Genomic DNA, 18,052 nt, shown 5'->3' on the forward strand with positions numbered 1-18,052 from the left:
CAAATGGGGGGGGGGGGGAGTGTTGAGGTTCTGGAGAAGTGTGAATAGGGTGCTCTCACCCTCATTCCAGATCACAAAGATGTCATCAGTGAATCTGAACCAGATGAGGGGTTTGAGATTCTGGGTGTTTACAAAAGATTCCCTTACAAGGCTGATGAATAGGTTGGCGTAGGATGGTGTTATGTGTGTGCCCATAGCTGTATCCCATATTTGTAGGTAATGCTTTCAAAGGAGAAGTAATTGTGGGTGAGGATACAGTTGATTATGGTGACTAGGAAGGAGGTTGTTGGTTTGGGATTCCATTGACCATTGGGAAAGGTAGAATTTAGTAACAGTAAGGCCATTGGGGTTAGGGATGTTAGTGTAAAGGGAGGTGGCATCAATAATCATGAGCAGGGCACCATGTAGTAAAGGAATTGTGGAGAGTTGGTGGAGAAAATGGTTTGTACCTTTCACTTAGGAGGATTGGTTGTGGGTAGTAGGCTGAAGGTGTTGGTCTACTAGAGCAGAGATTCTCTTAGTGAGGGCACACTAACTGGCCACAGTGGGGCATCCTGGATGGTGTGCTGCATTTTACATGGGCGTTACAACCAACAAGCTGTATGTTTGGATGAATGAATGGCCCCAGTGAACTGTGGCCAAGAAACAACTGGACCACCCCATTGCTGAGCATGCTGCCCAACATGACATTCTTCATTTCAATGATTGCTTCACAGCCTGTGCCTATCTGGATCCTTCCCAGCTTTTCTGAACTGCTCAGCTGGAAACTCTCCTTGCAATATACATCCTATTTTCCTGAGTCCCTCCTGGCCTCAACCTTCAGTAGCCATTGTTCTTATCCATCTTGCTCCTTCACTGTTCCCATTCCAGCAGCACTACACAGCACGCCATTCGACCAATGCACCGTGTCTTTTCACTTCTCCCCTTTTCTGCACCCCCCTCCCCTCCCCTCCAAATCCCTTCCCTCCTCCATCTAATTTCCTGACTGCACCTAGTTGCCCCACCCTCTCTCCACCTGTGTGCTCCCACAATCAGCACTTTCCGTTCTCACCCTTACCCTCCTATCCCCTCACCCTCCCCGCCTCAGCCCACTCATTACCCCTCACCATCTGGCTGCCTCTCCCATCGTGCGCTGCTGTTTGCTTTGCAGTATGGTTTCAGAGACAGAGACTAGGGGGTTGGGGTTTTGTGTGTGTGTGTGTGTGTGTGTGTGTGTGTGTGTGTGTGTGTGTGTGTGTGTGTGTGTCTCAGCATCTCCGCTATATGGTGAGTAGCAACTATCCTTTGCATAATATCATTACATTCCATCCAGGATTTTCCATTGCGTGTGAGTTCTGTTTCTGAAGGAGGACTGAGTCCTAAAGTTTAAATATTTTAGCAGTCTTTTTCATTGTACCTATCGGTGTGCCTCCTCTACGTGGTGAGTCGTAATCTACCCTTTCCGTATTGTTCTTATTATGTTCTGGAATCTCCTTTATTCATTAAACTTGTAATCATTCTTCAGTTAACAGTCAAAATCATATTCTACCAGAATGTTGACATCGGTGTTTTGTACTTGAGTAATATTTACAGCAAATATCATGTCTACACATTACGGGCTAAAAGATAAGTGTGTCTTTTACACGGGGATCGTGTGAAGACACCTTTGCTCTGTCTGGCACTTGGAGCATCATAAGCATTATTTCTGTGATTATAAAGAGTTGAAGGACATGAAAAGAAAGTAGTAGTTGAGGAGTGTGAGAGGGTTGTAGCCTATCCTTGATGTTATTCAATCAGTACATTGCCCAGGGCTTAATTTAATCATCACTAACACCTCATGTAAGAATTGTGTAAGAAAGTTATATATGTGGATCAGACCGGGCAACACTGGAAGGCGATTATGTGATGACGAGACAGAGATTTTAAACTGGAAGAACCCATTCCCAAATCATCCAAACAGAAAAAAATGGTGTACTCCACAATAGCATAAAAACCATAACAATATTGTGACAGTATTGTGCAAGTTTTTCAGTGACAGTATTGTGCAAGTTTTTCAGTGACAGTATTGTGCAAGTTTTTCAGTGACAGTATTGTGCAAGTTTTTCAGCGACAGTATTGTGCAAGTTTTTCAGCGACAGTATTGTGCAAGTTTTTCAGTGACAGTATTGTGCAAGTTTTTCAGCGACAGTATTGTGCAAGTTTTTCAGCGACAGTATTGTGCAAGTTTTTCAGCGACAGTATTGTGCAAGTTTTTCAGCGACAGTATTGTGCAAGTTTTTCAGCGACAGTATTGTGCAAGTTTTTCAGCGACAGTATTGTGCAAGTTTTTCAGCGACAGTATTGTGCAAGTTTTTCAGCGACAGTATTGTGCAAGTTTTTCAGCGACAGTATTGTGCAAGTTTTTCAGCGACAGTATTGTGCAAGTTTTTCAGCGACAGTATTGTGCAAGTTTTTCAGCGACAGTATTGTGCAAGTTTTTCAGCGACAGTATTGTGCAAGTTTTTCGACGACAGTATTGTGCAAGTTTTTCGACGACAGTATTGTGCAAGTTTTTCGACGACAGTATTGTGCAAGTTTTTCGACGACAGTATTGTGCAAGTTTTTCGACGACAGTATTGTGCAAGTTTTTCGACGACAGTATTGTGCAAGTTTTTCGACGACAGTATTGTGCAAGTTTTTCGACGACAGTATTGTGCAAGTTTTTCAACGACAGTATTGTGCAAGTTTTTCAACGACAGTATTGTGCAAGTTTTTCAACGACAGTATTGTGCAAGTTTTCCAGTGACAACTGGCAGGCCAAACTGTAGAACTTATGCTCGAGTTAAGTTTGTACAATATTAACATGGCTTATGTGCTATCATGGATATGCCATTTTTCATTTGGATGATTTGAGAATGGATTCCGATACCTGAAACTGGTCATCAATTAAGTAAACAGAACTGCATTTTGCAGCTGTGCCTGTTTCTAATCAAACTGGTTAATACATGTTGCCATCCTTTTATTAACCCAGCATGCCGGAAATCCATAATTTATTGCTTACGAGATGTAAGTTAAAGCTGAAGAAAATTCAAAATGGCAGTAATTTGGAGATCAAACCTGGATTGAAAGAAATGGAGCTCATGGAGAGTTTCAGAGGGAATATTAGGCGATATTTAACTGAACCTGGGGAAGGGACTACAATAGAAACTGAATAACTAGCTTTGACAGGTGAAATAGTGAAGACAGCAGTGGATCAAATAGGTCAAAAGACAACACTTAGTAGAAATATTGTGTAATACTGTAGTTATTGATTTAACTGATGAAAGGAGAAACTATAAAAATGTAGCAGCTGAAGGTGAAATGGAATACAGATATTCAAAAAATAAGACTGGCAGAAAATGCAAAATATGACCAAAGCTTTCGCAACCAACGGTTGCTTCATCAGGAAAGAGGGAAGGAAAGGGAAATATGAAAGGATGTGGGATTTAAGGGACAGGGTAAGGAGTCATTCCAATCCCGGGAGCTGAAAGACTTACCTTAGGGGGAAAAAAAGGACAGGTGTACACTTGTACGCACGCGCGCGCCCACACACACACACACACACACACACACACACACACACACACACACACACACACACACACACACACACACAAGCAGACATTTGTAAAGGCAAAGAGTTTGGGCAGAGGTGTCAGTCGAGGCGGAAGTACAGAGGCAAAGATGTTGTTGAATGACAGGTGAGGTATGAGCGGTGGCAACTTGAAATTAGCGGAGGTTGAGGCCTGGTGGGTAACGAGAAGAGAGGATATACTGAAGAGCAAGTACCCATCTCCGCAGTTCTGACAGGTTGGTGTTAGTGGGAAGTATCCAGATAACCCGGACGGTGTAACACTGTGTCAAGATGTGCTGGCCGTGCACAAAGGCATGTTTAGCCACAGGGTGATCCTCATTACCAACAAACACTGTCTGCCTGTGTCCATTCATGTGAATGGACAGTTTGTTGCTGGTCATTCCCACATAGAAAGCATCACAGTGTAGGCAGATCAGTTGGTAAATCACGTGGCTGCTTTCACACGTGGCTCTGCCTTTGATCGTGTACACCTTCAGGGTTACAGGACTGGAGTAGGTGGTGGTGGGAGGGTGCATGGGACAGGTTTTACACCAGGGCAGTTACAAGGGTAGGAGCCAGATGGTAGGGAAGGTGGTTTGGGGATTTCATAGGGATGAACCAAGAGGTTACGAAGGTTAGGTGGACGGCGGAAAGACACTCTTGGTGGAGTGGGTTGGATTTCATGAAGGATGGATCTCGTTTCAGGGCAGGATTTGAGGAAGTCGTATCCCTGCTGGAGAGCCACAATGAGAGTCTGATCCAGTCCCGGGAAGTATCCTGTCACAAGTGGGGGACTTTTTGGTTTCTTCTGTGGGAGGCTCTGGGTTTGAGGGGATGAGGAAGTGGCTCTGGTAATTTGATTCTGTACCAGGTCAGGAGGGTAGTTACGGGATGTGAAAGCTGTTTTCAGGTTGTTGGTGTAATGGTTCAAATGGCTCTGAGCACTATGGGACTCAACTGCTGAGGTAATAAGTCCCTTAGAACTTAGAACTACTTAAACCTAACTAACCTAAGGACAACACACACATCCATTCGAACCTGTGACCGTAGCGGTCGCGCGGTTCCAGACTGTAGCGCCAGAACCGCTCGGCCACCAGCGGCCGGCATTGGTGTAATGGTTCAGGGATTCCGGACAGGAGCAGATTCATTTGCCACATAGACCTACGCCATAGGGAAAGGACCGTTTGATGTGGAATGGATGGCAGCTGTGATAATTGAGGTACTGTTGCTGGTTGGTGGGATTGATGTGGACAGATGTGTGAAGCTGGCCATTGGACAGATGGAGGTCAATGTCAAGGAAAGTGGCATGGGATTTGAAGTAGAACCAGGTGAATCTGATGGAACCAAAGGAGTTGAGGTTGGAGAGGAAATTCTGGAGTTCTTCTTCACTGTGAGTTCAGATCATGAAGATGTCATCAATAAATCTGTACCAAACTTTGGGTTGGCATGCCTGTGTAACCAAGAAGGCTTCCTCTAAGCGACCCATAAATAGGTTGGTGTATGAGGGGGCCATCCTGGTACTCATGGCTTTTCCCTTTAATTGTTGGTATGTCTGGCCTTCGAAAGTGAAGTAGTTGTGAGTCAGGATGAAGCTGGCTAAGGTAATGACGGAAGAGGTTTTAGTTAAGGTGGCAGGTGATCAGCAGTGCTCCATCGCAGCGAGGCCCTGGATGTGCGGAATATTTGTGTATAAGGAAATGGCATCAATGGTTAGAAGGATGGTTTCCGGGGGTAACAGATTGGATAAGGATTCGAGGTCGAGAAAATGGTTGGTGTCTTTGATAAAGGATGGGAGAATGTATGTAATGGATTGAAGGTATTGATATATGTAGGCAGAGGTACGTTCTGTGGAGGCTTGGTAACCAGCTACAATGGGGCGGCCGGGATGTTTGCGTTTGTGAATTTTAGGTAGAAGGTAGAAGTTAGGGGTGCGGGGTATCGGTGGGGTCAGGAGGTTGATAGTCAGGTGAAAGGTTTGGTAGGGGGCCTAAGGTTCTGAGAATTCCTTGAAGCTCCACTTGGACTTCAGGAATGGGATTACCTTGGCAAACTTGGTATATAGTGTTGTCTGAAAGCTGACGCAGTCCCTCAGCCACATACTCCCGATGATCAAGTACCACGGTCGTGGAACCCTTGGTCGCCAAAAGAATGACGATGGATCGGTCAGCCTTCAGATCACGGATAGCCTGGGCTTCAGCAGTGGTGATGTTGGGAGTAGGATTAAGGTTTTTTAAGAAGGATTGAGAGGCAATGCTGGAAGGTTTGGAGAGGGTGATTTTGAGGAAGAGGAGGTGGGTCCCGCTGTGACAGACGACGGAACTGTTCCAGGCAGGGTTCAATTTGGATAGTGTCTTGGGGTGTTTAATTATTAGGAGTAGGATTAGTATAGTTTTTCTTCATGGCAAAGTGATATTTCCAGCAGAGAGTACGAGTGTAGGACAGTAAATCTTTGATGAGGGCAGTTTGGTTGAATCAGGGAGTAGAGCTGAAGGTGGCCTTTGGATAGGACAGAGGTTTTGGATTGGAGAGAGGTTTGGAGGAAAGGTTAACTACTGAATTAGGGTGTTGTGGTTCCAGATTGTGTTTATTAGAATTTTGAGGTTTTGGGGGGAGTGGAGCTGGAAGTGGGAGATTGAGTAGATGGGAGAGACTGGGTCTGTGTGCAATGAGAGGAGGTTGAGGTTTGCTGGAAAGGTTGCAGAGGGTGAGTGAGTTGTATTTCCGGAGCTGGAAAACCAGGAGGTTGGATAGTTTTTTGAGGTGGAGCGTGGCATGCTGTTCTAATTTGCGGTTGGCCTGTAGGAGGATGCTCTGAACAGCCCATGTGAATGTGGGAGAGGAAAGATTGTGGACTTTCGTTAAGGATAGGAGTTGACGGGTGTGTTCATTGGCTGAGTTGATGTGTAGGTGAAGGATTAGGTGGGTGAGGGCAATGGATTGTGCAGTTTGGAACTAGTATAGGGACTGATGGAAAGAAGGGTTACAGCCAGAGATAGGAACTTTAAGTGTGTGAGGCCTTTGGGGGTAATGCCAAATGTCAGACCAGCCTGAGTAAATAAAATATGGAAGCGTAATCTGGCTAGGGTGAAGGCATGTTTGTGGAGGGAATGTAAATAAAACTTCATGGGGTGGTCATGGCGATGTTGTGAGGGTGACATAGTAGTAGAAGGTGGAAAGAGTAACATGAGGTTGAAATGAAAATGAAAATAAAAATATATGGGGAGAGATAAAGGTGAACTAGAAAACAACTGGAGATCAGGTGTGAAAAAATTAAAAAAAGTGTTGGTTAAAGCTGAGTTATGTTGATCCTGTGGGTCGCTTAGAGGAAGCCTTCTTGGTTACCCAGGCCTGCCAACCCAAAGTTTGGTACAGATTTATTGATGACATCTTCATGATCTGAACTCACAGTGAACAACAATTCCAGAATTTCCTCTCCAACCTCAACTCCTTTGGTTCCATCAGATTCACCTGGTCCTACTCCAAATCCCATGGCACTTTCCTTGACGTTGACCTCCATCTGTCCAATGGCCAGCTTCACACGTCCGTCCACATCAAACCCACCAACAAGCAACAGTACCTCCATTATGACAGCTGCCACCCATTCCACATCAAACAGTCCCTTCCCTACAGCCTAGGTCTCCATGGCAAACGAATCTGCTCCTCTCCTGAATCCCTGAACCATTACACCAACAACCTGAAAACAGCTTTCGCATTCTGCAACTACCCTCCCGACCTGGTACAGAATCAAATTACCAGAGCCACTTCCTCATCCCCTCAAACCCAGAACCTCCCACAGAACAACCCCAAAAGTGCCCCACTTGTGACAGGATACTTCCCGGGACTGGATCAGACTCTCAATGTGGCTCTCCAGCAGGGATACGACTTCCTCAAATCCTGCCCTGAAATGAGATCCGTCCTTCATGAAATCCAACCCACTCCACCAAGAGTGTCTTTCCGCCGTCCACCTAACCTTCGTAACCTCTTGGTTCATCCCTATGAAATCCCCAAACCACCTTCCCTACCGTCTGGCTCCTACCCTTGTAACCGCCCTGGTGTAAAACCTGTCCCATGCACCCTCCCACCACCACCTACTCCAGTCCTGTAACTCTGAAGGTGTACACGATCAAAGGCAGAGCCACGTGTGAAAGCAGCCACGTGATTTACCAACTGACCTGCCTACACTGTGAAGCTTTCTATGTGGGAATGATCAGCAACAAACTGTCCATTCGCATGAATGGACACAGGCAGACAGTGTTTGTTGGTAATGAGGATCACCCTGTGGCTAAACACGCCTTGGTGCATGGCCAGCAGATCTTGGCACAGTGTTACACCGTCCGGGTTATCTGGATACTTTCCACTAACACCAGCCTGTGAGAACTGCGGAGATGGGAACTTGCCCTTCAGTATATCCTCTCTTCTCGTTACCCACCAGTCCTCAACCTCCGCTAATTTCAAGTTGTCACCACTCATACCTCACCTGTCATTCAACAATATCTTTGCCTCTGTACTTCTGGCTCGACTGACATCTCTGCCCAAACTCTTTGCCTTTACAAAGGTCTGCGTGTGTGTGTGTGTGTGTGTGTGTGTGTGTGTGTGTGTGTGTGTGTGTGTGTGTGTGTGTGGGGAGGGGGGGGGGGGGTGCGCGATTGTATACCTGTCCGTTTTTCCCCCAAGGTAAGTATTTCCGCTGCTGGGATTGGAATGACTCCTTACCCTGTCCCTTAAAACCCACATCCTTTCGTCTTTCCCTCTCCTTCCCTCTTTCCTGATGAAGCAACTGTTGGTTGCGAAAGCTTGAATTTTTGTGCGTGTGTTTGTGGAGGTTTAGAGAGACCATTGGAGAAAAGAGAAGTAAAAGTATGAATATCAAGATTTCAGATAGCAAGACAGTGCTAAGCAAAAAAGAGTAAGATGAAAATGTGAGGTGTATATAGATGGACTCTGCAGAGGATAAGAAGGGAAGAGGAAGTAAATGAAGATGAAATAGGAGACACAATACTGTGAGAAAAATTTGACAGAGCAGTGAAAAGTGGAAACAAGGCCCCGGAAGATTCTGTCATTCCCTCAGAATTATGGATATCCTTGATAGAGCCAGTCATGACACAACTATTGCACCTGATGTACAAGACATATGAGACTGGGGAAATTCCTTCAGACTTGAAGAAGAATGTAATAATTGTATAAGATGTAATATTACCAAATTATCACTTTACAGTGTCATGGTTGCTAAATACTGCCACAAATAATTTGCAGAGGACTGTATTTTTGTGTAAGATGAGTTTTAGTTCTGGAGAAATGTAGGAACATGTGAAATACTGACCTTTATTTTCTAACATAAGTAAAAGGAAAGCAAACATAGATATATAGATTTGTAAACTTTGAGGAAGCTGTTGACGGTGTTGTCTGGAACACACTTTTTGAAATGGTGAAGGCAGGAGGGATAAAACACAGGAATCAGAAGGTTGTATCCAGCTTATCTGGTAACCAGACTGCAATTGTGAGCTGAAGAACATGAAAGGAGAGCAGTAACTTACTTAATATTAGGACGTATTCCATGAGTTTACTTACCTCAGGGTATTGTGGCTATTGTCTTGAGGAATGTGGTACGTACAGTGTGTTCTGCAGCTACAAATAACAATGTATTGAACAATTGGGGCAATTTGCTTTCTTTAAGTGAGAGCAGTGTCTTGAACTCTATTCTGAATAGTGGATCATTTGATCTTCTGATTAGGTGGTTATTCTGCCTGTTGTATTTACTGAATTTATTTACACTTGACCACGTTGTAGGCTCTACATGCAGTTGTGTAGCAGTAACGGCATGGTGGGCATGGCTAAGTTACATAAGGCTGCACTTTGCATTACACATTTGAAGACATTGACTGTAAAGAATGGCAAGGTACATGTTGGTTTTTTCGAGAACTTTCATAGCAAAATTCCAGTAAATTCTCATAAATGAGATACTTCAGCTACATCCGCTATAATCTTTTAATTTAGGTAAATCATTGTTTTAAAATCTTTCTAGAGTAAAGACATATATTAAAGTTGTAAATTCTATTCAAAATTATATTCTTCAAAATATGTCAGTGGTTACTTAACATTGTTTACTTGCAAACTGAATGCACTTATCATCAGTTACCATTTGGTTCCACTGTTAGCTCACTGGGCGACTTCAACGAACATTATTGTGGAACAACTCAGACATACAAATTTAAAAGCTCAATATTGTTTTAGTTTATAATTTTCAGATTTGCGTTACCAGTTTATGAAATAATGAAGTACAGCAAAAAAATTAATGTATGATTCAGAACAATCTTAACTGTAATTGGGGGGGGGGGGGGGATGTGTATTTTCTTCTAGCCTTCTTTAGTAACCATCATCTCTATAATGACATCATGATCAGTAACCTTGTCTGTATGATGACACTGTCAATAATGTTAGGCCTGTTTATAGATGCATGGTCTAAAATATTTCCATTGCATATGTGGGTTGTCTGACTAGTTGTTCAAGGCAGTTTTCTGAAAGTGTGTTCAGAAATAGTGCATAAGAGTGTCTGAACACACCACCTGCAGTGAATCGATAAACAGCCCAGTCTGTACTCGGTAGATTAAAGTTGCCACCAACTAATACTGCATGATTTGGGTATATCCGTGAGTAGGAGGCCGAATTTTGCTTTGGGGCATTTTATTAGTGAAGGTTTCCTACATCAGGAGCAATAAGCATAGATTCAGGGCAAACTTTATTGATTTATGAGCTTAACATATTGTTTTGCTAGGGTTGATTTATGACCCCATGAGGGTAATCCAACCTGAGAACAATCCCCCTACACCTTGCCAATACAAGCATGCTTTTAATATAAAATTAATTGACTAATTATTTTAATTGATTAATTAGTTACTCCCTCCCCATCCTGGGAAATACTTCATCCCTCCTCTCCTCTCCCCTCTCTTGAAATTGGCAGAAGAAAGGTTCAATCTGGGTGCGAGAGGAAGGATCTCATGATATGAAATTGAAATCATGTCAATTACATGGCAGAGAATATATTGTTTATGAATATAATTAAATGCACGGAGGTTGGATCTCTTTTATTTGGTGGTAAAAGCTCACCATTTTTTGCTGCTTTGGAAGGTGTAGACCTTGTAAAATACATTGAAAATACACTAAGTAGATGGTATTTTTATGATTGCCACACGAAATTACACTGCCACAGACTGTGCTAAACATATTTGATGGTAAAAAATAACCCCCTCGATCACATTACTGACTGCTGGCTCAATCACACTGCACCATGCATGCCACTGGTCAGGGATCACCACAGCAGTGGGACTGTGCTAGTCTTAGGCAAACAAAGCATCAGCTAGTAGCTCGCCTGTTGAAATTTGATGCCAGACTCACCTCCTGCCTCTCCTTCTCTCTGTCCCAATTGGTTGCTTCCTATTTGTCTAAACCAATGTACGCAAACACAGAAAGATGAAGATATCCCTGTCATCCTTCCAGCTCCCTCTGCAGCAACCCTCAACTCTAATTGATAGTCTGTACATCCCTTTGTGCCCAGACTTCCACTGCTATGGAAATCTGTAATAATTGGAACAAAGACATTCAAGAAGAAGTTGGTAGTGTCTGTCATGTGTCACACTAAACCCTCCTTTGTTCTGAACAATGTAGTGGATACTTGGTAAACACCCAGCTATGGATGTCTTGAAAATATTCCCTCATTCCATCAGATTGATTAACTAACTAATTAAATGGATACCTTTTCCTTGCATCTTATTGGTGGATACTAGGACTCGTACATTTGGCAGGATTCAATCCCACAACTGCCCAATTTGCAAAACCTACTCTTCCCAATTCTAGATTTTCTTTCCTACATAGGCACAGTTAGGTCATTTGGTAGGAAGTCCATGAAGTTGGAGGTAGCTCAAAATTTAAAATATCAGCTCAGTTACCTGCTTATGTCCTGACACAATTTGCAGGGGAGGATGGACAGATGCATGCTCACAATACCACTATCAGAAACAATAAATTTCAGTCGGGAAGTTGACATTGTGAATGGATTTTTAAAGCACTATAGAATGCCTAAGTTGGTTCTCTTCACTACATTCAGGAGGAGGAGGAAGGGCCTACTGTGTGGTAGGACAGAGGCAGCAACAAGTACCACTGCAAGACAGAGTCTACTGTGATGTCTTGAGAAGCACTAAACGTGACACACTTAAAACATGGTCCAGTGTGTAGTAGTGGTTGTAATAACTAGACATCAGGGATCGCTGAAACACTCGTACATCTCATGCGCTCATGTCCCGATGTCCACACACAGTGGTCCAGATCAGATATCAAGCACTGCTACTTGACATCTTGGACAAGCGTATCAATGTTCACGCCCGGTCTGCAGCTGGACTCGGCCTACCAGAGACGACCACCAGGATGTGGAGGGTATCCATGATGCCTGGAATTGTCGGAATTCGGATGTTATCAATATATCCAGTGCTAATGCTTCTTGCCGTATTGAATCTTCTCAAATTTCCACCTATAATAGGAAAATTCTCTCAACAAATGGAGTCACGAAGAGAAAGTCGATAGTTTACTTCCTGTGAGATGAATAGGAACATCACTGAATAAGATAATACCATCAGAGGCCTTGGATAGCGGCCACTGTTTGCTGGTAATGAATCTGAGAGGGACTAAGGATAATAAAGGGACAGAAAACAAGGAAAGACGTATAAGGGTATGGAAGTTGGAGGAGGCAGAAAGCAGGCTACTGTACCTACAAGTAGTAAAGGAAAGCATCCCAAAGGATGAACCAAAAACGGTAGAAGAGGAATGGAATAGATTCAAGGGAACATTAGTAAGTGCGGCAGAAGCAATATGTGGGAGGACAAGCAACAAAAAGAGATGGACAGAAACAAAAGATATAGTACAGAAGAAGAATACAGCCTTTAGGGTATGGTTCCAGAAAAGAACAGTAGAGACAAGAGAGGAGTATCAGGCAAGAAAGAAAGAAGCAAAAACAGTGGTGGCAGAGGAGAGGAGAAAGTGGATGGAACAGTGGACCAGAATGATGGAGAAGGATAGTGAAGGTTAAAGTCAAGTGTTATATGGGATGATTAAAAGTAAGAGGAAGAACAGTGTGACAGATTATGCTCGAATGGTGAACAAAAGTGGACAAGATGTAGAGAATAAGAAGGAACTGAAGAATATGTGGAAGGAGTGTTTTGAAGAACTCCTGAACCCAAATGGAGACCTGGGTGAGAAGGAACAAGCTGATGAGGAACAGCAAATACGAAAAGAACTTACATGGGGAGAAGTGGAAGAGGCCCTGGGCAAGGTGATGGGAGTGAAGTCACAAGGTCTGGATGAGCTAAGTGTAGAGATGTCGAGAGCAGCAGGAGAGGTGGGTAGACAATGACTATATCAAGTAATGAAAATTGTGTGGAGACAAAAGATGATCCCAGAAGACTGGAAGAAGGGAGTAATTGTCCCAATCATTAAGAAGGGAAATAGAAAAGAGTGCAAGAACTATCAGGGGTTAACATTGATGAGTCATTGTGCAAAGATTTTTGAGAAAATTTTGGAAGCAAGAATTTGGGCAAAATTAGAAGGATGAATGGCTCCAGAACAGGAAGGTCCACAGTGGATCTAATTTTTGCTGTTAGACAACTGCAGGAACAGCACTATGAATATGGAATACACCTACTAATGACTTTCCTGGACATTGAAAAAGAGTACGATACTGTGTGTGGAAGCAAAGAGTGGAAAGCCCTGGAGAACAGAGGAGTAGCAAAGCAGATTATTTTGAGGATAAGGGATGTGTACCATTTAAGTGTGAGCTGTGTGAAAGTGGGAGGAGAGAAATCAGCTTGGATTGAACAGAAGAGTGGTTCGAGGCAGGGAAGTGCACTTTCACCATTACTCTTCATTGTAGTGATGGATGATATAATGAGTACAGTAACACAAGTAATTGGTGTGAGGAAGATGAAAGCTGTGGTGTTTGCAGATGAAGCCTGATACAGGAAGATGGAAAAAGAGAGAGAAATAAACAAGAGGGGGAGAAAAGGAGAAGCATTTTCGAAGCCTGATATGGAGCAAGGATGTAACCCAAATCAGTAAAAAGGTTATATACCGGTTGTACTCTTGCCCAATCCTCACATATGCATCAGAAACCTGGATTATGAAAGGAAGAGAGAAAAGCAAAGTACAAGCTATTGAGGTTAAATTCTTGAGAAACAGTATTGGAGTTACAAAGACAGACAGGTTAAGCAATGAGAGGACGAGATTTAATAAAGATAGAACCATTAGAGGAGATAGAGAAATCAAGGCAGAGATGGTATGGATACATTTAGAGAATGGAGGGGAAGAAGAAGAGGATGATACACGAGATGAAACTGGCAAGAAAGAAACCAACGGACAGATGGGTGAAAGGAGCAGAGGAGTGTGTCCAGAAGAAAGGAAAAGACTGGACCAAAGTGAAGACAGAGAGGCGGAGGCAAGACAGCAGACGATGTGTGTCCCATACAGAACCGGTCAGAGGCTGGAAACTCTTCAAGATGATGATAATATGTCAGCTTATCCCATGTTCTACAAGAAATGCTAAATGCTACCGTTGCACATGCGTGCACTCGCTTTCTTAGTGTTGATTTCACATTGAGTGACACTTTCACCCGAGTGTCATATATCGAAGAATTGCTGTGGCGTTAGTCTTCATTCTGAGTGCAGTGGGTATGCGCTTATTGTTCAAAATCCCACACTGTGGCAGAAAATCTACTTGTCGTACTCACGTTTTTCAGTGGAGAGAACCCTGACCAACAGCATCCATCGATGAAGTAAGTACCTGCTCGAACAGCTATAGTTCACATGTTAAAGTGTCAAGCGTTGTGAGCCGTGATACTCAGAAATTATTTCGTTGCACACGCATCTTCATGTCACCACACTTGACCGTCCACTTGTTGAAAGACACATATAGCCGTCCAAAACATTGCATAAATTGCTTGTCCTTAAGTTCATTTCTTCATAAAGAGTTTGTTTTCCAACGCAAATTCATAAAAGTATTGAGTTACAACAATACACACAACATTCTAGCTTACACCTAAGGCTGATGTTCCATCCATTGCTTATACTACAAATATAAACTTCTTAAGTTTTAAAAATTTTTCATCAACTGGAGTCTGTTACTACAGTTTCTTCGTTAGTTTCAACTCCTCTTCTTTCACATCACATGTACAAGATAATTACATGCACAATATCATGATACAATACAAGCATATGATACATTCATGTTTCATTTTGTAGATAGGCTTTTATCACATCGTCGTTGTCGTCTTCAGTCCTCGGACTGGTTTGATGCAGCTCTCCATGCTACTCTATCCTGTGCATGCTGCTTCATCTCCCAGTATGTTATGCAGCCTACATCCTTCTGAATCTGCATAGTGTATTCATCTCTTGGTCTCCCTCTATGATTTTTACCCTCCACCACTAAATTGGTGATCCCTTGATGCCTCAGAACATGTCCTACCAAGTGATCCCTTCTTCTAGTCAAGTTGTGCCACAAACTCCTCCCCAATCCTATTCAATACCTCCTCATTAGTTATGTGATCTAGCCATCTAATCTTCAGCATTCTTCTGTAGCACTACATTTCGAAATCTTATATTCTCTTCTTGTCTAAACTATTTATCGTCTACGTTTCACTTCCATGCATGGCTACTACACTCCATACAAATACTTTCTGAAACAACTTCCTGACACTTAATCTATCCTTGCTACTAAAAAATTTCTCTTCTTCAGAAATGCTTTCCTCGGCATTGCCAGTCTACATTTTCTATCCTCTCTACATCGACCATCACTAGTTATTTTGCTCCCCAAATAGCAAAACTCTTTTACTACTTTAAGTGTCTCATTTCCCAAGCTAATTCCCTCAGCATCACCCGAGTTGACTCAACTACATTCCTTTTGTTGATGTTCATCTTATGTCTTCCTTCAAGACACTGTCCATTCCGTTCAAATGCTCTTCCAAGTCCTTTGCTGTCTCTGACAGAATTACAATGTCATCTGCAAACCTTAAAAGTTTTTGTTTCTTCTCCATGAATTTTAATACCTACTCAGAATTTTTCTTCTGTTTCCTTTATTGATTGCTCAATATACAGATTGAATAACATCGGGGAAAGGCTGCAACCCTGTTTCACTCCCTTCCCAGCCACTGCTTCCCTTTCATGCCCCTCTACTCTTATAACTGCCACCTGGTTTCTGTACAAATTGTAAATAGTTTTTCGTTCCATGTATTTTACCCCTGCCACCTTCAGAATTTGAAAGAGTTTTCTCTAACTCTAGAAATGCTGGAAATGTAGGTTTGCCTTTTCGTAATCTATTTTCTAATATAAGTCGTAGGGTCAGTATTGCCGCACGTGTTCCAACATTTCTACAGAATCCAAACTGACCTTTCCCGAGGTCAGATTCTGCCAGTTTTTCCATTTGTCTGTAAAGAATTCTTGTTAGTGTTTTGCAGCTGTGGCTTATTAAACTGATGCTTCGGTAATTTTCACATCTGTCAACACTAACTTTCTTTGGGATTTGAATTATTATATTCTTCTTGAAGTCTGAGGGTATTTCGCCTGTCTCATACACCTTGCTCACTAGATGGTAGAGTTTTGTCAGGATTGGCTTTCCCAACGCTGTCAGTATTTCTAATAGAACGTCGTCTATTCCTGGGGCCTTGTTTCAACTTAGGTCTTTCAGTGCTCTGTCAAACTCTTCATGCAGTATCATATCTCCCATTTCATCTTCATCTACATTCTCTTCCATTTCTATAATATTGTCCTAAAGAATATTGCCCTTGTTTAGACCCTCTATATACTCATTCCACCTTTTCGCTTTCCCTTTCTTTGCTTAGAACTGTTTTTCCATCCGAGCTCTTGATACAAGTGGTTCTCTTTTCGCCAAAGGTCTCTTTAATTTTCCTGTAGGCAGTATCTATCTTACCCCTCATGAGATAAGCCTCTACATCCTTACATTTGTCCTCTAGCCATCCCTGCTTAGCCATTTTGCACTTCCTGTCCATTTCATTTTTGAGATGTTTGTACTCCTTTTTGCCTGCTTCATTTACTGCATTTTAATATTTTCTCCTTTCTTCAATTACATTCAATATTTCTTCTGTCACTCAAGGATTTCTACTAGCCCTCGTTGTTTTACCTACTTGATCCTCTGCTGCCTTCGCTACTTCATCCCTCGAGGCTACCCATTCTTCTTCTACTGCATTTCTTTCCCCCATTCTTATCAATTATTCCCTTTACTCTCCCTGAAACTCAGTACATCATGTTGTTCTTTTAGTTTATCCAGGTCCCATCTCCTTAAATTCCCACCTTTTTGCAGTTTCTTCAGTTTTAATCTACAGTTCATAACCAATAGATTGTGGTCAGAGTTCACATCTGCCCCTGGAAATGTCTTAAAATTTAAAACCTTGTTCCTAAATCTCTGTCTTACCATTATATAAACTATCTGATACCTTTTAGTATCTCCAGGGATCTTCCATGTATACAACCTTCTTTCATGATTCTTGAACCAAGTGTTAGCTATGATTAAGTTAAGCTCTGTGCAAAATTCTACCAGGCGGCTTCCTTCTTCATTTCTTACCCCCAATCCATATTCACCTGCTACGTTTCCTTCTCTTCCTTTTCCTACTATCGAATTCCAGTCACCCATGACTATTAAGTTTTCGTCTCTCTTCACTATCTGAATAATTTCTTTTATCTCATCAAACATTTCTTTGTCATCTGCAGAACTAGTTGGCATATTAACTGTTGTAGGCATGGGCTTTGTGTCTGTCTTGGCCACAATAATGCGTTCATTGTGCTGTTTGTAGTAGCTTACCCGCACTCATATATTTTTTTTATTCATTATTAAACCTATCCTGCATTACCCCTATTTTTTTTGTATTTATAACCCTGTATTCACCTGACCAAAAGTCTTGTTCCTCCTGCCACCGGACTTCACTAATTCCCACTATATCTAACTTTACCTATCCATTTCCCCTTTTAAATTTTCTAACCTACATGCCCAATTAAGGGATCTGACGTTCCACGCTCGTATCTGTAGAACATCAGCTTTCTTTCTCCTGATAACAACATCCTCATAAGTAGTCCCTGCCCGGAGATCCGAATGGGGGATTATTTTACCTCTGGAATATTTTACCCAACAGGATGCCATCATCATTTAATCATACAGTAAAGCTGCATGCCCTCGGGAAAAATTACGGCTGTGGTTTCCCCCTTGCTTTCAGCTGTTCGCAGTACCAGCATAGCAAGGTCATTTTGGTTAGTGTTACAAGGCCAGATCAGCCAATCATCCAGACTGTTGCCTCTGAAAGTACTGAAAAGGCTGCTGCCCCCTCTTCAGGAACCACATGTTTGTCTGGCTTCTCAACAGATACCCCTCCGTTGTGGTTGCACCTACGGTATGGCTATCTGTATTGCTGAGGCACGCAAGTCTCCCCACCAACA

This window comes from Schistocerca gregaria, chromosome 3 (assembly GCF_023897955.1).
Source record: "Schistocerca gregaria isolate iqSchGreg1 chromosome 3, iqSchGreg1.2, whole genome shotgun sequence".
Lineage (NCBI taxonomy): Eukaryota > Metazoa > Arthropoda > Insecta > Orthoptera > Acrididae > Schistocerca > Schistocerca gregaria.